We start from the raw sequence: 20,763 nt of genomic DNA, 5'->3' as shown, positions 1-20,763 counted from the left end.
GTGCGCTGTCAGGAATGGAGGTGAAAGTAGTGAGAGTGACATGGAGCGTGAGTTAGTTGTGACAGGTGAGCGAGGATGTACACCTGGGATGGAAGGATGCACACCTGGAATGGTAGAGCGTGAGTGGGAATGCACGCTGGAGTTGGTGGTGAGGCACGTGGTTGGGTGTGCGAATGAGAGCACACCTGTGATTGTCACAGAGGAGGTGACTGAGGAGGGGGCGCGAAGCGGTGTTTTGGTGAGGTGTGCTACCAACGAATGTGTGCCAAAGTGTTCGGTGGTCAGGTGTGTGACCAAGGCTGTGAGTGGAATGAGTGTACCTGGGTGTGTAAGGAAAGGTACGAGGAGCATGGGCACGGCTGGATGTGTGAGCAAGGAACGGGCTGCGGGGTGTAAGCGTCCAGGTGAAGCATCGACGTTAGACGGGGTAGAGTTTAGAACGACTTATAGCCGAATCGGGCCCTCGGTGCGTGCCGGGCCTCGCTTTGAACGGCCGCGTCCAGGCTCCACTAGGCGGAGCTGGCAGCCCGATAGAAAGGGTCGTCATGGCGACCACTTTTTGGTGAGACGTGCCGGCAGGTCGAGATCGGGGCATTGGATGGCTCCGTGCCGAGATGGTGCGTGGGATCTCGGCCCGGGTAAACCTCCTTCCCTGCACCGAATGCGGGACGCACCCAGCCGCTGGCACAGAACAACCAGCATCCATTGCTTGGCTTCACGAAGCCGGGCTTTGGACAGGGAGTGGCGCACCGAGAGGTATTAGTGAGTCGACTGGGTGATGAGGTTAGTGTTTTGGACCCAAAATTAGAAAAAAACAAAATTTGATGATTGGCAAGGGATTGGCAGTAGTGATTGGCAGATGATGGGCAGTGATTGGCAAATTTTTGATTTGTTGAAATTTGATGTGCAAAATTGGTAGTGAGAGACCCCCGATGTGGAGGGATGGCATCCTTGCCCCCCTTCCCATGGTGGGGCAAAGGAGCAATAGCTTATGGGGTGTATGGCAGTGAAAACTAGCCCGGGTGGGTTAGGATATTGTGTGTAGGGATCTAGAGAAGATGACCTTAGGTAACGTTAAGGTTAGTTAGTGACTGATACCTGTAGTGGGGACGCAGGTAGCTTAGTGTGGATTATAATGACGAGGGAGCGCAATAGTTTAAAGGGACGACTGGGAAGCGCAAGTTTCAGAAGGGAGTAGTTAGCTGAGATGATGCCGTGTGTGTGTGAGAATTGAACAAGTGTGATTGCACAGGTGTGCAACTGGACAGGTGTGTGGAGCAGTGTATGAGTAGTGAGTGTTGTGGATCAGCGCGAATGCGCTTGGGGAGAGAAGGGTGCAGGTGGCACCAGGTGTGAGAGCACAGGTGTGCAGGTACAGGTGTGTGGAGAGAGTTGGAGTGAGTGGTACGGAGTGGTGTGCATGGTGCGAAGGTGTGGATGGGGGAAGAGTGGACCCCTTTCACGAGTACCCGGGGCGGGTAGTGTAAGTGTTAGGTAGAGGGTGCAGGTAAATTGTGGTTGGATATTGGCATTTGTGGTGCGGTTGCAGAATGGTGTTGTGAATGGGTGCATTAGTGTTGTGGAAATGGCTGGGCGTGTAGCCTGTTAGTGTGTGTAGTTGGTTGGGCACTCCACCACTGTGAGGATGTCGGCCAGGTGAGGCCGCAGGTGGGCTCTGGGAGCCGGTAGAGTTGTGGATGGGGCCCGAGGATCCGGAGGATGGACCCGGGTAGCCCAGTGCCAGAGAGGGCACCGAGTGGGGAGAGTGCCAGAGGGCCTTCCCCAGGTAGTTAGGTTAGGGTAAGGAGCAGGTAAGCTCGGAGGCAACTGCAGTGGTGGAGGTGTGCAGGTGGGTAGACCCACTGGGAGAGGTACACGCCACAGCCCAGAAATTGTACGAGGGCACCGGGAGATGAATCGGGGGAGTGAGACCCCAAATTGAAGAGCACCACAGTTTGGCCAATGGGAATTGGTTTTTAGAACCCATAGTGTAAGAGGGCCAATGGTTTGGCCGGAGGAAGACCCCGGGTAGTGTAAAGTTGTTAAAGTCATTTAGGAAATAGTTAGGATTGAAGAACCTGTCGCACCATACGCAGCCACTTACCTGTGATGATGATGACTCCACACCTGTGTTTTCTTTGTTTTGTGCAGGAAATGAGAATTGCTGTTGGATTTGTGAGACGCATCACGACGTGGATGAGACATTGGGGTGATTCCATCTCTCCCTCCCTAGGAGGGACTGATGATGAATTGGTAATGGCAAATTTTGATGTTGAGTGGAAAATGGCAAATTTTGATGAGAGTTGAAAATGGCAAATTTGATTGGTTAGGAGGGAGAGAAGACGAATTTGGTATATGGGAGGAACGGGGAAGACAGTAGGGATGTTTGTCGATTTGTAAAGTAGATGTTTATGGGTAGTGTTGTGTTTTGTGGATGCAGTAAGGGGTAAGGGAGGGGCCATGTAGGTTACCTGGTGGGGGGGGGGGCGTACGATAGGAACGTACCTGTCTCACCTGGTTCCCATGTGCCCCCAGTGTGCATCACCTTACATTGCGTGCACTTTTGCGCCCTTACCACCTTACTCACTTGTTTCTTCTTTTGTCTCCCACCTCCGAGGATCTGGCTTTGGGGTAGAGAGAGAGGAGAGAGAGGTGCTGGCTGCGCAGTTGTGGGCCTGCACTTTCGCTGTTTGCTGCCGGGATCGATACACCATATGGACCGCAATGTTTGTGGCCACCCACAATGGACCGCAGTTCGTTTGCGGCCAAGCACCACCCGGGGATGGACCTATGGGTCAACGTGGCACCTATGCCATACAGGTGAACCACTTTTAGTTGACACCAAGTGCACCACAAGAAGAGCAAGAGACACCTGCAGGGTTAGGGGTTGTCGCATTTATTTTTAATCATTGAACAATGGTGACTGCACCGATTGGTGGTGGGGTGGTGCTGTTGATGCTCGGAAAGGGTGCTCTGCACGTTATTAAAGGCCGTCGGCCACAGAGCACTCGTGGGTTGGTGTATCGATGTTGGCAAGCGCGCTCTCTCTCTCTATGCATAACATCTGCATGTGTTCCTCCAAAAACAGGTCCTGGATCGTAGTGTAAATAGCAGCGTAGTCTTGTAAATAATGCTCCCTACCGGCTGTATGTTTAGTTTGAGAATTCTTTCCGGATTCGGTTATCCTGTGGGTGTGTTTCTGTGAGGAGAAGGGTGCAACGTCGCAGGGGGACATATTTACTCATTTGTGAATATCTGTAAAACTGTCGCACTCAGGGTAGAGTTAATAGTAGAGGGAACTACATTGCGTGCCACACTAAAGTAGGTAAAAATTTATCGGGTCGGGACGCCCCGAGGGTAGAGAAGGGTGCAATGTTGCGAATATGGAATTTGGCCTCCATATCCGCTTGTAAATATTCCCCTATTTTCTCCAATACTCCCCAACTTTCCCCGATCCCCCATTCCCTAGTCCCATTGCATGTAAATAACAATCAGTAGAGCCGACCTTCCCCTTATTCCCCCATTAAATGTCGTGCCCAGGTCCACCGCACCACACGTAGACAACTTTCGGACATCTTCCTAGTTATTCTTATTCTATGTCAGTTAAGGCCTCGTCTCCATTAATTATGACTCTTCGTTGCACCAGAATGTGATTATATGGCATCAGTAGTGAGTTTAGGACCTTTCCCATACCTCCTTCCATCTTCTTCCCCAACAATTACAACAACAACAGAGGAGATGGCGGCGGAGCGGGGGAGGATGCGTCCTCACACCGGCTCGATTAGCGCCATAGACCATGCGCTCCACGGGGTTACCACGAAGGGGCTCCTTGTCAGCTCCTCGTCAAGGGCGGAGCCTGGTAAACCCCCCGCACGCACCCAATGAGAAGCAACGTGCCGATTCCACGAGGCGGAGCTAACGAGCCGAGGGCGTGTCACTCCCCACCGGATATACGCGGCCCCGCGCCGGATGTGACGTCAGATGCGCACCCAGCTTGGAGAAGGAAAGCCACCTGCGAGCGCTGAGTCAGATGCGCCTCAGCTTGGAGAAAGAACGTCGCCTTCCGAGCGCTGCGACCTCCCCGCATCTCTGGACCGGACCGAGTCGATTCTGACCTTTGAGCCCAGGTGCACCTGGAGCCATCGCTACCCGCCTGTCCTTTCCATCAATCCCCGTGTGAGTCAGCTTTGTCCCGTTTATCTGTCGTCTGTTGGGAATAATATAAGATTGTGTCTAAGTGCTTGTCTTTCTATGCTGTCCCTCTTGTAGTTGTAATCTAACCTTCCGCCTTAATATAACCTCCTCCGGAGGTCTTGAGAACTGAACCCCTGGTGTCGTATTGTGTTATTGTAATCCAGCCGGGTGTCTTCTTTTTCTTATTGAGCCAGCATCGCGCGACTTCGTCAACGTCGAGTATAGTCGGGTAATTTGTGCGGACACGACGGCCATTCCGCTCGGCCCACTTTAACATCAAAGTCGTGTCTGTAACAATATCATACTTGTCATTTGTAAAATATTGGAAAAAGGGAAAAAATAATACAAGACTGAAAAGCTTCACCATGGTATATAGTCTGGGTGACCCAGCATTGCCCGGTGCTATTCTAATCCTGTTAGAATTTTGAAGGAAATGAAATTGATTTTTTTTTTCCTATTTTTTTTTTTGTGGGGGCCTTAAACACTTCCCTACACCCACCAAGGAATGGGGTCAGGGATCATTTAATAGTACTTTTCACGTAGCTACAAAGGCTTATGCACATGTGGAGAAAATAATTTTAAAAACATCTGAAACAATCCAACTTTAAAAAAAAAAATTCAATTTATTTTTTGCCTACAACAATTTTTTTTTCTCAATTTTTTTTTTGCCTACAACAATTTTTTTTTCTCAATTTATTTTTTGCCTACAACAAATTTTTTTTCTCAATATTTTTTTGCCTACAACAAAAAAATTTTCTCAATTTATTTTTTGCCTACAACAATTTTTTTTTCTCAATTTATTTTTTGCCTACAGCAAAAAAAATTTTCTCAATTTATTTTTTAACACTCCCCAACACTCACTGATGAATCTCTGAAAGTTTTACAAGGATTCATTTGGCTATCTCTGAGAAAAATGTTGACACAAACATACACACCCTCACCAAAAAATAGATCCTCACAAAAAGAGGCCCTTACAAAAAATAGAAAAAAACCCAAAATTTGGTCTCTTCAATATGATTAGAACAGAACAGCACCGGATACCCCTGCTAGTAAAGGATATAAGGAATACCACCTTTGGAGACCATTTTTCCCTGCAGAGCAGAGGTTTAGCCTTTTTTGGGGACGGTGGTCTGCTTTTTGAAGCAATGTTTTATGGTCTGGATGCCCTTCCTGCCACCAACCCTGTTAGTCGACTCTTGCTACACACATGGAATTACCAGTGATCTGGTACTCAATATGCCGACCTAGGAAGGATGACAGGATGAGTCAACCCCCCTGGTGTTAATTCAGCAATCAACCGGGATTCCAAACCCAGGATCCTGAGGATCCCAAGCCGGCACCCTAACCGCTAAGCCAACACCAGGCTTAATAGATATGAGGAATGAACTATCTATATTAAAGTGGATGTTTGTGCGGACTCACACACTCACAGACCGATTAAAATAGCTTCTGTCTCTTGGGGAATAAGCGAGGCCTATAACATGTTCCCCACACAACATGAATTTGGACCATCACGTAAAGGGGACGGTGTGCAATGGTCGCATTGCATTTGCAGAAGTTTACACATCAGCACCGGTTTCTTTTCATTCGCAATTGCAAATGTGTCACCGTTGTGTGGGTCACCCTGCAGCATCGGCAAGACAAAAACGCTTGGCATGCAAAAGGCCGTCAAAGCTTTAAGAATCCATTATTGCAAGGTTTGCTAGAACTGGCAAAAACAAAAACAAACAAAAAAAAAAACAAAGGTTGAGACGCATGGAAGAGCCGAATGAAAAATGGCTTTGAAGTTGAAATGCACCGTGAATGCAACAATGTGCCAAAAGCACAGGAAACTTAGAAGCAGCATGAGAGCTGCTTCCGCTGGTCGGTAAAAGGTATCCGACTGTGCATACTTTTCCATCTTTTTGTGTTCACATTACCCAGCTGTACACCATTGTAACGTTTCCACTTCATTGCTGCAGGAATGGCGAGGTCAGCGGGATCCACGAGGACCGAGGGGCAGGAGGCTCGATTACGCCGCAGTGGCCTCGCCTTGGTGATGCAGAAGCCACCGCACTCGTTTCCAGCCTGGATCGAATGACCTCAATCGCAGGCAAAATGGCTAAAAGTTCACCCTCGTTCCATCAATGCGTAACCGGTGCTAATGTACATCATGTTTCCGTTTAACCCAAGTAACCCATCTTATAAAACACAATGTCAGTTTGTGTGTCTGTGCAGATGTCTGTCCCCCTTCATAAGGGTAGGCCAATCTTTTAACACGAATGTGTGTTCACGACGGTCTATTTTTGAGGATAAAACATACTCGGGAATTTTTTTCCATAAAAGAGTAATTATGTCTCTTCTATTGGAAAATGTAGATGGTGGCATGCAAACCGAGCCTCTAGGGCGGTGTACAGAAGCGTTTTTTTATTTTAAATAACAATAAATACAAGATGCAGGGAGGTGAATTTCGCTGCACGTGATGTGCAACGTGCGCAGAGTTAAACGAGTGTTCATTTACATCCTTAGGATGTCTAATAAATAAAGATATAAGCGCACCTGACACAAGGCCGAGGCTTCAGACTTTGGCACGCTCACGAGGCTGCACCGTCGAATAAACCGTCCAACCCGTCCTTTTTAACGGACTTTTTACTAGTGTAATATACAATTCCAATGTAACTGTGACAAAAATGTTTCCGATTTCCGAACAGAAAATGTCGGCTGGTTGATACGGGAACCTTCGCTTTTATTCTCCCACAAGTGTTTATATTTGGGTAAATAGATATATTTTTATACTTGTACGTACGGTCTAAAAAACATTTTAAAATTCGTATTGTCCATTAACAAACAGTCGGGCTGTTCACAAACTGACCCCATTATAAGGGCCATATGCAGCACCACCGTCCCATTCTGTTCACGCTACCTGCCCCACCTTCCCTGTTTATATCTTTCATCCAGGTGATCCACAGGTAATTGCTCAGTTCATGGTCGGGCCGGGTCGGGTAGGTCTGACCGGGATTCAATTGAGAATTAGGCCCACTGGTTACCTCTGCCACAGGAGGTGGAAGAAGGTTGTGTTTTCACCCGTGTCTGTCTGTCTGTCTGTGAGCAGGATATCTCAGAAAGTTGTTTACGGGTTCAGCCGAAATTTGGTGGGCCGGTTGGATGTGTGATGAGTGATGACGAATGATTCGATTTTGATGAGGATCCGAATCCGGACACTATAAGTTTTGATGTGATTCTTCACCATTGAGAGAAACCCACCGTTTAGAGGCCATTTTCCCCCGCAAGCGGGGGTTGGCCTTTTTCGGGAACTGTGGTTGTTGTTGTTTTTTGGTCCCCTTTTTGAAGCAATGTTTTATGGCCGGATGCCCTTCCTGACGCCAACCCTTTTTGCCGCCTTTAACGACAAGCAGGGAATTACCAGTGAACTGGTACTCAATTAGCCGACCTCGGAAGGTATGTACAGGCTGAGTCAACCCCCCTGGCGTTGGTTCAGCGATTAGACCGAGATTCGAACCCAGGATCGTAGGATCCTAAGCCGGCACCCTAGCCGCTAGCCCAACACCAGGGCTCCCATTGAGAGAGGCAAGGGGCCAAAAACGTTTTTTTTGTACACTAAGTCGAGGCTCGTGTAAGAGCTAACACACAGAACATATAACAAAGAGAGGAGAAGACAAGAGGAGGTGAGAGAGGGAAGCACAACAACAATAGGGAACAGGGACATCAGGAGATCTGTGGAAGACAGAGGGCTGGGGCGGGGCACACGGGATAAACAAGATGGACACTTCAGTGGATTTCAGGAAAGAAAACAGAGAATTTGAAGGAGGTTGGTTTGGGGTGTATTAACGGGGGTAGAAAAGATCAATGTTTTGGATAAGAGATGGTGGTGAACAGCTGTTTTAAAGACCTGGAGGGAGGAGTGGGATTGAAGAGAGTGAGGGTGTTTGTTCCAGAGGCGGGAGAAAAGAGGAATGAAGGAGTGAAGGTGAGCAGAGAGCCTCGATTTTGGCAGTTTAACCAGAAAGGAGATTGTTGGCAGAACTTTTGCATCTTGCAAAAATATTGGGGAGACAAAGCACAGACAGAGCTGGGGGGGGGGGGGGGGGCAAGGCCGGAGAGAAGTCGGTAGAAGACAGAAAGACCACCAACCTGCCTGCGGTTAATGAGTGAGTGAAAGGCCCTTGGAGTTAGCTTCATCACGGGAGATTCCAATGATTCTGAAAGCTTTGGTTTCAACATCGTGAAGCCGAGCTAGGTGTGAGGCAGGAGCACGGGCCCAGAGGGGAGAACAGTATTCCATTGAGCTGCGGATGAAAGCCTTGTATGTGGTGAGGAGCTCAGGTGTGCCAAGGAAGGACTTCGCACGACGGAGGATGCCCAGTCGGCGACTGGCTTTGGAGGCAAGCTGGGAAATTTGGTTTTTCCAGGAAAGATCATGGCAGATAGTGAGACCCAAAGGCTTGAGTGACAGAATTTCTTGGAGAGGATTATTCAGAAAGTGGATGGGAGGGTTGTCTAGAGACATCGTAAGAGTGTGAGATTTGTCAGGATTGAAAGACATGTTCCACTTGTGTGACCAGTCGGTGATTTTGTCCAGGTCTGCAGAGAGTGCGGAGGCTGCAGACTGCCGATCTGAGGGATGAGAGATGGAGCGGCAGAGAGTGGAGTCATCAGCAAAGAGATAGAGAGGATTTTCCAGAGAGTCGGAGAGATCATTGATGAAGACCAGAAAAAGCACAGGGCCCAGAACACTACCTTGGGGAACTCCAGCCTGAACAGGAAGAGGTCGTCGGTGAACATTAAGGACCCCACAGGGTCTTCCACCAAGACCAGGCGAGTTATCGCCGGCACCGTCACCAAATTCCAAATTCGCGCCACCTTCAGTCAAACGTCAGGCCTGGCGAGCAGCTTCGTGAAATACAGGCCAAAAACGGTCCCTAACTGAATTAGCGCACCAATCGGCGTTGTATTCAAATGTGATAACACGTTCCGTATCAAGTTGCACCTGTATATGAGGGTGCTGCAAGATTGGACATCCTCGAGAGTAGAAACTTGATTATCATTCATTAACAAAGAATCATTCATGATAATTGTTGGATTTCTGCCTCCACTTTCTCCTCAGTCGTGGACCTGCATCACAACAACATAGCAGCCAATGGGACGATTGTCTTGGCAAAGCTACTGAAGGTAAGTACTTCCTCTCTCACCTGGAGGTGAACACCATCATTCTAATTGCTCACAACATCATCAGCTGTTTCATGAGGTTCCGCAGGGGCCTGGGACATGTTCTGGTATTCCCTTTACCTCCAACGTGTGCCTCCATGCAGGATCCGTACACACTCACCTGCCTCAACCTCTCCTACAACAACATCGGTGCAAAGGGAGCTGAGGCCATTGCTCAGGCTCTGCACGTACGTCAGCCCACGCTTGTGCAGCGGCCACACCTGTAATCAAAGTGCTCTCGACGGTTACCATCACAATTATTATGGCGACGACACAGAAAGGGATTTGATGCTGTTATTAATAAATAAACACATTCTTGTGGTGTTGATGCATCACGAAGCCCTGATGGAGATGTAGCCACAACCTGTTCCGGCTGAATCAACCCAGCGACAAGCGAGTTACCTGTGAAAAATGAACCGCCAGTCCTACAAATTCTAGGAGGCAACATGTAGCCACATGGTTTATGGTCTCCACTTGGGATTCTTGTCCAATGCAAGGGCTGTTTTAAATATTGGGTTAAGACATTTATATGGCAGCCTTCTCGTCTATAGTATATGGTAAAGGTTGTAGAGCAAATGCTAGGATGAGCTGCACGAATGATGGTGTGGGGGGTACCCAACACCTGTGGTTTGAGTATCCGACAAAAATCCTACCCTCAGGCTGAATACACTTCTCTGTTAACACCTTATACAATTATTTTAAACACAGCAGGACAATATAACAACCGTCGTTGCTGAAAAACGAACGCAAAGCTGCATATTATGGCATCTTCCGTCGTGCAAAGTCATTCCTTGGCACACCTGAGCTCCGATCCACCTACAAGCCTTTCATTCGCAGCTTGATGGAGTACTGCTCTCCCCTCTGGCCTGTCTCCCTCCAGACTCCCACCCCTTCCTCTCCCTCCCCTCTCCAACCCCACTCTCTCCCCTTTCCTTTTCTTCTCTCCTCCCTCCTCTCTCTCCAATCCCCTATTCTCCCTCTCTCCCTCCCTCCCACTCTCTCTCCCTCCCACTCTCTCTCCCTCCCTCACACACTCTCTCTCTCTCCCTCCCTCCTCTCTCTCCAATCCCCTATTCTCCCTCTCTCCCTCCCTCCCACTCTCTCTCCCTCCCACCCTCTCTCCCTCCCTCACACTCTCTCTCTCTCCCTCCCTCCTCTCTCTCCAATCCCCTATTCTCCCTCTCTCCACCCTCTCCCTCCCTCCTCTCTCCCTCCCTCCTCTCTCTCCAATCCCCTATTCTCCCTCCCTCCCACTCTCCCTCCCACCCAATCTCCCTCCCTCCCACCCTCTCTCCCTCCCTCACACTCTCTCTCCCTCCCTCCTCTCTCTCTAATCCCCTATTCTCCCTCTCTCCCTTCTCTCTCTCCAATCCCCTATTCTCCCTCCCTCCCACTCTCTCTCCCTCCCTCCTCTCTCTCAAATCCCCTATTCTCCCTCCCTCCCACTCTCCCTCCCATCCTCTCTCTCTAATCCCCTATTCTCCCTCTCTCCCTCCCTCACACTCTCTCTCCCTCTCTCCTCTCTCTCCAATCCCCTATTCTCCCTCTCTCCCTCCCTCCTCTCTCTCCAATCCCCTATCCTCCCTGTCTCCCCCCTCTCCCTCTCTCTCCCTCCATCCTCTCTCTCCAATCCCCTATTCTCCCTCTCTCCCTCCCACTCTCTCTCCCTCCCTCCTCTCCAATCCCTTATTCTCCCTCTCTCCCCGCTCTCCCACTCTCTCTCCCTCCCTCCTCTCTCTCCAATCCCCTATGCTTCCTCTCTCCCCCTCTCCCTCCCTCCCACTCTCTCTCCCTCCCACTCTCTCTTCCTCTACTCTCCACCTCCCACCAATGTTAAACTATGTCAGCGACAGTGGAAATTCCACATAATGTAAAATGTGACTTTAAGACCTTGGCAATTCCACCTTTCCTCTGCTCCTCAACCCCTACCCTTTCCTCTGTCCCCTCTACACCTACTCTCTTCTCTCCTCGCTAACCCTCCCCCCAATTTCAAAGGGGTCCTATATAATATTACAAAAGCTTTCAAAGTCGTTTTTTTTTTTTTGTATACTGAATCAAGGCTCGTGAAAGAGCTGACAACCGCGAGGGAAAGAGAGCACAGGGGGACCGCGAGGGAAAGACAGCACAGGGGGACCATGAGGGAAAGACAGCACAGGGGGACCACGAGGGAAAGACAGCACAGGGGGACCACGAGGGAAAGACAGCACAGGGGGACCACGAGGGAAAGACAGCACAGGGGGACCGCGAGGGAAAGACAGTACAGGGGGACCGCGAGGGAAAGACAGCACAGGGGGACCGCGAGGGAAAGACAGCACAGGGGGACCGCGAGGGAAAGACAGCACAGGGGGACCGCGAGGGAAGGACAGCACAGGGGGGCCGCGAGGGAAAGACAGCACAGGGGGACCACGAGGGAAAGACAGCACAGGGGGACCACGAGGGAAAGACAGCACAGGGGGACCGCGAGGGAAAGACAGCACAGAGGGACCACGAGGGAAAGACAGCACAGGGGGACCACGAGGGAAAGACAGCACAGGGGGACCGCGAGGGAAAGACAGCACAGGGGGACCACGAGGGAAAGACAGCACAGGGGGACCACGAGGGAAAGACAGCACAGGGGGGCCGCGAGGGAAAGACAGCACAGGGGGACCGCGAGGGAAAGACAGCACAGGGGGACCACGAGGGAAAGACAGCACAGGGGGACCGCGAGGGAAAGACAGCACAGGGGGACCGCGAGGGAAGGACAGCACAGGGGGGCCGCGAGGGAAAGACAGCACAGGGGGACCGCGAGGGAAAGACAGCACAGGGGTACCGCGAGGGAAAGTCAGCACAGGGGGACCACGAGGGAAAGACAGCACAGGGGGACCGCGAGGTAAAGACAGTACAGGGGGACCGCGAGGGAAAGACAGCACAGGGGGACCGCGAGGGAAAGACAGCACAGGGGGACTGCGAGGGAAAGACAGCACAGGGGGACCACGAGGGAAAGACAGTACAGGGGGACCGCGAGGGAAAGACAGCACAGGGGGACCGTGAGGGAGACAGCACAGGGGGACCGCGAGGGAAAGACAGCACAGGGGGACCATGAGGGAAAGACAGCACCCCCTATTAGTTACGACATAACTCACCCCTATTTCCTCTCCCTCCCTTCTTTCCTCTCACCACCTCTCTCTCACCTTCCCCCTCCCTCATTTTCCCCCAGATTTCCCCCAATTTCATTGAGATACCGCGAGGAACCTCTAAAAATGCAAACACACGTCCAATAGGGCTTCCAAATAAGCAGTCCACTGGTATGAAAGCCACACATCTATTTACTTATTTAAAATGCTTCGTCAGAAAAAATGCTCCTTAACTATGTCAACGACAGTCAAAAATTATATCAGAAGAACCAATTGTGGGATGGCCCGAAAGGGTTAGCTTTGTTAGGCCTCGAAGCACGAGAAACTTTTAAATATTAATAAAATCAAAACCCTAGATACCACAAGCACACCATTTACCTTATTCTTCTCAAGAAACAATCGCCTTTTGGTTTTTTTTGGGGTGGGGAGGGGGTTGTATACTGAGTCGTGGCTCGAATAAGAGCTAACACATAGAACATACAATAAAGGGAATGGGAGAAAAGAGGGGGAGAGAGAGAGAGGGAAGCAGAACAACAGCAGGGAACAAGGACATCGAGAGATCTGTGGGAGAGAGAGAGGGCTGAGGCAGGGTACACGGGATAAACAAGATGGATACCACAAGGACTTTCAGGAAAGAAAACGGAATGCGAAGGAGGTGGAATTGGGGTGAATTAGCGGGGGTAGAAAAGATCAAGGTTTTGGATGGGGGAAGATAAGAGAAGGTGGTGAACAGCTGTTTTAAAGACCTGGAGGGAGGAGTGGAATTCAAGAGGTGAGGGAGTTTGTTCCAGAGGTCGGAAAAGAGTAATGAAAGAGTGAAGGTGAGCAGAGTCTTGATTTTGGAAGTTTAACCATAAGAGGGTTGCAGGCAGATCTGGTGCGACCTGTAGGAATATTTGGGTGAGAGAGCACAGAGAGAGTTGGGGGGGGCAAGGCCGGAGAGGAGTCGGTAGAAGACAGAAAGACCACCAACCTGCCTGCAGTGAGTAAGTGAAAGGCCCTTGGAGTTAGCTTCATCGCGGGAGATTCCAATGATTCTGAAAGCTTTGGTTTCAACAGCGTGAAGACGAGCTAGGTGTGAGGCAGGAGCACCAGCCCATAGGGGAGAACAGTATTCCATTGAGCTGCGGATGAAAGCCTTGTATGTGGTGAGGAGCTCAGGTGTGCCAAGGAAGGACTTCGCACGACGGAGGATGCCCAGTCGGTGACTGGCTTTGGAGGCCAGCTTGGAAATGTGGTTATCTCAAGAAAGATCATGGCAGATAGTGAGACCCAAAAGCTTGAGTGACAGAACTTCTTGGAGATGATTGTTGAGAAAGTGGATGGGAGGGTTTTCCAGTCGGTCCTTTCGGAGAGACATAGTAAGCGTGTGAGATTTGTCAGGATTGAAAGACATGTTCCACTTGTTTGACAAGTTGTTGTTTTTTTTTGTTTTTTTTGTATACAAGATCGAGGCTCGTGTAAGAGCGAACATTAATGACAAAAAAAAACAAACGGACACATAAAACATAATAAAGGGAGCAGGAGACAAGATGGGGAGAGAGGGTGAAGCACACAAGTACAACATTTGAGAGCAGGGACACCGGGAGATCTGTGGGAGGGAGAGGGCGTGGGAAGGGGGGTGGGAGTGGGAGTAGTAAAACCTTATTGATGCTGGCCTTGTATTTTTGAACAATTTTTAAGACGCGACATATATTGCCCCCACCCCCCTTTCCCTACTTCCTTTACATTTCAGCTATTAGTGTCACATACGTGGGGCCTTTGCCATACAATGCTTTTGATTTGTAATTATTAGGCCTACACTTATCAGCTTTGTTCTGCTACAATTGCCAAATCCGATTTTCTGTGGTTATTGTAAATGTGCAGAAACATTTTTCATGTATATTAATGGTATTATTATTATTATTATACGACATCTGCTTTATTGTCTCTCCACTTGCCCATGTTGTTCCTCTTCCACACCGCTCCTGTGCAGGACAATGTATCCCTCCAGAAGTTAATTCTCTCTGGTAACCCAATAGGTAATGAAGGAGGTGTTGCCATCTCCTCCATGCTGCTGAGAAACCATACCCTGTGCGATCTTGGCTTAGGCCACTGTGATCTGGTGAGATCAGGAACGAGATCTCATGGCATCGTCTCACCCAAATGCATATCTTTCTCTTCCTGAACACTTTGAATGCGTCCTGCAGCACTGTCTCTGTGAATGACTCCCATAAATAAGCTCGACTCTTTGCACATGTGCCATCTCATTATTCTCTGATGTGTTGCCAGGGCCTTCGTGGACTGGTTGCCGTGACGACGGCATCATTGTGCCACCCGAACCTCATCACTCTCTGCCTTGACCGGCCCTTGCTTTTCTGTCACGAAGTAAGTAGAAAATGGTATATACTGTGTTGCAGAGGAAGAAAGTGTCTTCTGTTGAGAGAGACCATCTTATTTCATAACAAGACTGAAAGTCTAACAGCGGCGGAGCCGGGCTTGTAAAATATTATAAACCACAAACAATGTATGATTTAGCTTTTTAAACAGTCGCTAATGCTGTTTAACATTAAACAAAGAAACTTGGAGGAATCCAGACATCTGTGAGGTAAGTTTTACTTACAGTAATCTAGATTATACACCACAAGGGTTGGGTACGTACCGTTTTGTTAGAAGAGACGTATAACTTCTATACTTTTGATATTTGATGGTCATTTTAACAATCGGTTTGTTTGTGTTTCACACTGAATGAAAAACGTCAAGGTAGAGCATGGCGATTGTGATATATGACAGGTTCGACGATATGTTCGAAATTGGAATTAAAATGGTCGTGTGTGGAGAGTCAGCCGCCGTAATCACATCAGACGTAATCACATCACCCTGTCATGTGACCAGATCTTCAGCTCTGATTGGTATACGTTTGAGGGGACATACATACATACAGATGGACAAACACTGTTCTAGACGGCTTTGCCCTATGGGCAACGCCGTAAAAATTTTATTATTGGATGAAGATGAAATTGATGCTTAGATAAATCAATTAGTTATTTATTACTTGCCAAATCGAAGATTTTTCAAGTAATATTGGTTTGTCTTGTGCATTATTTCTTGGCAAAAAAAAATTTTGGACAAATATGTTCATCACTCCGGTTTGTGTGTTTGTTTGTCTGTCCGCTCACTTAGAGTTGCTTACAGGTCACAATTTTAAACTGATCTTCACAAAACTTCACCAAACGGTAGAGTTCGTGGTACCACAAAATCCTTTCTATTTTTGAGGTCAAAAGGTCAACATAGGCCAAAGGTCAACAACCATTTCAATTTTCTAAAATCCTCAATTTTCATCAGATTGACTTGAAATTTCAATAGGATTTGCATATCAGCGAACTGAATTCAACCACCAACTATTTTTGAGGTCAACATAGGCCAAAGGTCAACATATGCCAAAGGTCAACATAGGCCAATGGTCAACAACCATTTCAAATTTCTAAAATCCTCAATTTTCATCCGATTGACTTGAAATTTGAATAGGATTTTCACATCAGCTTATTGAAACCAGCCACCAACTATTTTTGAGGTCAACATCGGCCAAAAGGTCAACCTAGGCCAGATTTCTAAGATTGTCAATTTTCATCCGATTAACTTAAAATTTGAAGACGATTTGCATATCAGGTCACACGATTCAACCAACAATAATTTGTGAGGTAAAAAGGATGCTTTACTGAGTGGCGTTCTACTTTGTTCTCTTTTGCCAAGTGTCGCTCTATGAGTGATTTTTCATTCTGTCTGTCTATCTGTCAATCATCTATAGGTCACAATTTTAAACTGATCTTCACAAAACCTTGTCATAAGTTGATCATAAGGAAGGAGCCTATTGATTTTGAGGTCAAAGGTCAACTCAAGGTCAAACTTCCCAAATCAATTTTCATCAATTTGACTTGAAAATTAAACACAATTGCATAGTGCCTTACTGAATTGGGAAACCAACTATTTTTAAGGTCAAAAGGTCAAAGGTCAACTCAAGGTCAAACTTCCCAAATCATCAATTTTCATCCGATTGACTTCAAAATTAAACAGCAACTGCATAGTGCCTCACTGAATTGGGAAACCAACTATTTTAAGGTCAAAAGGTCAAAGGTCAACTCAAGGTCAAACTTCTAAAATCATCAATTTCCATCTGACAAAATCGTCACTTTTCATCCTATTAACTTGCAAATTAAACAACAATTACATAGTGCATTAATGAATTGGGAAATGAACTATTTTTGAGGTCAAATGATCAAACTTATAACATCAATTTTCATCTGAAAAATCATCAATTTTAATCCGATTGACCCGAGCTTCGATTAAGATCATCAATTATAATCGTAATGAAATGGCCAATTTCATGTATCCATGGCAAGTTTTTATTTTGGGGAGGGGTGGATGTTGCAAGTATCGAGCTCTGCATGACATATTTCTTGTTTTTTTGTTTATTGTTTTTTTCTGCAAGATCAAGGTGGTGGTGACGGAGGGTGTGAACTGACAGTAGGGCAGCAGCACAACTCTTGGACACAATGAGCAGGGGAATGAAGGAACAGGAAAGGAAAAGAAAGAGAGAGGAGGAGAGGAAACATTGCAACCTGAACGTTTTATTTAAAGTGATCTATAGCTTTGGATCACTGTACAAGAAAACATGAGGTGGGCTGCATTATTTTGAGGTTGATATTGTACTCTCTGGGTTGGGTTAGGAAAGGTTAACTGCGGTAGAAAAGATTGTGCGTAAGGAAGGGGAATGACAGCTGTTTAAAAAAACTTCCCTGAAAGGCAATTCCATATAACAGAGAAATGAACAAACAAAATGGTTGAGGTGCATCAGCTTGGATTTTTGGAGGCCGGGGGGTATAAGAGGGCTGAGAGAGCAGAGCGAGCTTGACGGGAGGAGATGTGGTAAGATCAGAGAGGTCACCAACTGTCCATGAGAACAGCAGGCCTAGTCTTTTAGTCTTTGCAGGAAATTCCAATTAGTGAGGGGGGGGGGGGGTGTACATGGCCTATGTACTCAATTTCAAGTTCGTGTGCAGTTCATGTTAATTTTGGCCAATCACTATAAATGTATTCTACTGCGTCCTACTAATCGGAAAAATGATGTCGTCATTTTTTTCTGTTGACCTTTAGTGACCTTGACTCAAGGTCAAAGTTCAAACGTCATTACAGTGACCACACTTCATTCAAAGTATATCAACATGGGTACCAAAATGTAGCAAATTTCACAAGGAACATTGATTATGACATTTATTTTGTCATTTGCCCTCTCAGATGGTTGCAATATGCAAATTAATAAGCAAATGACCTAATTAGAGAAAAAATATGCATAATTAACATATAGTCTTCACCATACACGTAAATCCCATCACTTCGCATTATTATTGAATGCCAATCATTAGTTACCATCTCAAATGTGTTCTGCTGGATCCTAAACTGGAAAAATATGTTGCTTATTGTTTTCTGTTGACATGTTCTTGATATGAACTGACCTTTGACATGTACTTGACTTTACTTACCTTGACCCAAGGTGAAATGTCAAATGTCATTTTAACCATGTGACGCGAACAAAAGGTCAACAGAAAAAAATGGCGACATCATTTTTCCGATTAGTCGGACCCAGTAGAATACACTTATTGTGGTTGCCCAAAATTAACATGAACTGCACACGAACTTGAAATTGAGTACATAGCCCCCCCCCCCCCCCCCCCCCCCCCCACTAAAGGTTGAAAGTTTTAGATTCCACAGAATCCAGGAGAGTCAGATGTGATACTAGGACCCCAGACAAAGGTGTTGTAGGCTGAGTATTTATGCCTCTGCCACCAAAGTCACCGGAGGCATTATGTTTTCGGGTTGTCCGTCCAGGCTGTCTGTCTGTCCGCGACAGGTTTTCGTTACCACGATAACTTCAGAACAGCTGAAGGGATTTAAGTAAAACTCGGTATAAGTATGTAGAATGATGTAAAGATGAACTGATTCGATTTTGGGGTCAAGAGGTCAAAGCACCTGTTAAATAAAAATACTCTGCTTTTTGTTCTCTTTACCCTTGTCAGGTGAGGGAGGCAGGGGAACAAGCTTATAGGCTCCTCAGGTCCTCCACTCTCCACCTTCACAGGCTGAGCCTAGCTCATGTGGGCCTGAAGTATGATGGCGCATCTCGACTGTGTGAAGCCTTGACCTCCAATCGCACCATTCGGGATCTGGACCTCCGCTGGTAATGGGTGGCAGGGAGAGGATTAATTTTAATAAGCAAAATCAATGGTTGTTTGTTGATTGTGTAAGAAAATCAAGAATAGTAGGGTTGTTCAGAGGTGCATGTACGCACAAGTACGCATTATACAGCCATTCAGTGACTCACAATGATAACACATGGTTGCCTCCCCAGAAATTATTTGAAGAGTCATTTGCTGCTTTATATTGCAATTTTTAATGAGGGCATTAATGTATATTTGAAAATTTTCAACAATGGTCAAGATTAGTAATTCTCAGTTTTTGAAATATTTGAGTTTCCCTGAAATTCTGTTTGAGATTGTGCACTCTGAGAGATAGAAATGAAAAGTAATGTTAGATTAGCAATTTCATCAGACCATGCTTTATCGTCTATATACAGCGTTGGTGCTGCCAAAGTAGTTTCTTGGCTTCAGTTACAATTCTGTACGTGTCACAATCTCAATACCGGAAGTCAGGGCAGGAATTTGGAATTTGGCCATGGTGCCGGCTATAGCTCGCTTACACTTCGTGAAAGACGCCATTGCATCTTTAACATCCACCAACTTCTTCCGGCAGATGGGACACCCAGTTTAGTGTCCATCCGAAGGACAGCGTACCCATTGGTGAATCATCCTGCCTGTGAAACACACAGAATAACAGTTTATAGTTCAGTCGAAATTCAAATCCAGGCTAAACAGCTCCGCGGTGAGTGCGCAAACCTCCAGGCCTGCCAGCTCACAATTTAGTGCCCAACCCAAATGATCCTGAAGACATTAAAAATCCACCACTATGGGGCATACCAGTCAGGTCAGGCACATTATGCCTCCCGGGTCATTAATTTGCCAGCTAAATTTTTTTTAAATTGACATTTGAGAGAAGCATGGTAATTCCAAGATGAACCCAATTTCCAGAAACTACGGATAAACCGCCTTATTTGAACCCGCACCCTGTATGTTATCAATTTGGTGTCCTCACCACAAGGCCGCCATCATACAATTTGCTGTAGAATATACTTGTGTTGTAAATGACAGAACGTTATCTTCCTTCCTTTTCCCTCTGCATCTACAGTAATCAGATTGCGCAAGATGGCGCATTTGCACTGGGCAAGGTCTTGGCACTGGATACCCCCCTCAGGTTCCTCGAACTCAGTTGGAATCAGATGAAAGACCCTGGGGTGTGGGCCTTAGCAGCAGGACTTACCAGCAACACACACTTACTCACGTACAGCTTGCAAGTATACACTGCAGAACACATTTTTGTTTGCAAAGTCTTTATCGATACTTGGTCAGGAAAATGCATTTCTTTCTTTGACCTTAAATCACAAAAACCTACATGTCTCACATGTTATGGAGTTTGTTTTTTTCCAAAAAGAGAACACGTTGTAGTAACTTATTACAACTTCAGCCTTAGCTGCTCCTGCCAGCAAATTACAGCATTATCACCTACCAGATAGAGGCAGTTGGGGTTGGGTTGGCCTGTATAGTATTCCCACCTGAGCACACAGCTCATTATATACTGGGATCGCAGGTTCAAATTTCATGTGGATTTGTCTAATGGCTATTACCATCTTTGTGATCAATCTAAAATGACTTCTAGGGGTTAACATTGCCTAGTATAGTTAGTTATCTCTGTAGTGAATGTAATAGAATACGCGTGAAGTACTTAATTGTGATATTAGATATGCATCGTTTTATGTAATAGTAAATGATATCCACCCTTCCTAATGTCCGTCTATAAACCGCCAACCCTGTGAGCCTTTCTTTTATGTTCTCCCCTTTGTTATCCGTCACTTATGTGCTTTTTGGGGAAAGACTAGGCCGTCGGTGCTGGTTTTGGTGGGAGAAGTCAGCACAGGAGCCATAGCCGCTGCCGTAATGCCCAGACCGATGGGGTGAAAGGTCGGGGAAGGGACACCCTGCTCCCACACTGGGCCATGGCCCAATGGTGATTGCTAGGGTAGGGGCGCGGCGTGTCACAGCTGATGTAGGGGGGTTCGTGGATATAAGGGCGTGTGCGCCGGGCGTAAGGCAGCAGATTCCCA

At 47.1% G+C, this 20,763-nt stretch overlaps 1 long non-coding RNA gene across 3 annotated transcripts in view; it reads right to left on the bottom strand.

The window, feature by feature from the left end:
• Positions 1–18,246: 18,246 nt before the first annotated feature.
• The window catches only part of LOC137424559 (uncharacterized), a 63,198-nt gene continuing 60,681 nt past the window's right edge, over positions 18,247–20,763 (bottom strand). For all 3 annotated transcript variants that reach the window (XR_013623033.1, XR_013623032.1, XR_010983948.2), the window contains 2 exons: positions 19,246–19,359; positions 18,247–18,723 (listed from right to left, as the gene is read on the bottom strand). This is a non-coding gene — a long non-coding RNA (uncharacterized LOC137424559). The remainder of the gene's footprint in view (positions 18,724–19,245; positions 19,360–20,763) is intronic.

This window comes from Myxine glutinosa, chromosome 4 (assembly GCF_964187855.1).
Source record: "Myxine glutinosa chromosome 4, kmMyxGlut1.1, whole genome shotgun sequence".
Taxonomy (NCBI): Eukaryota; Metazoa; Chordata; class Myxini; order Myxiniformes; family Myxinidae; genus Myxine; species Myxine glutinosa.
Note: the sequence above shows the minus strand (reverse complement) of the source record. Positions and strands in the feature narration are given on the sequence as shown.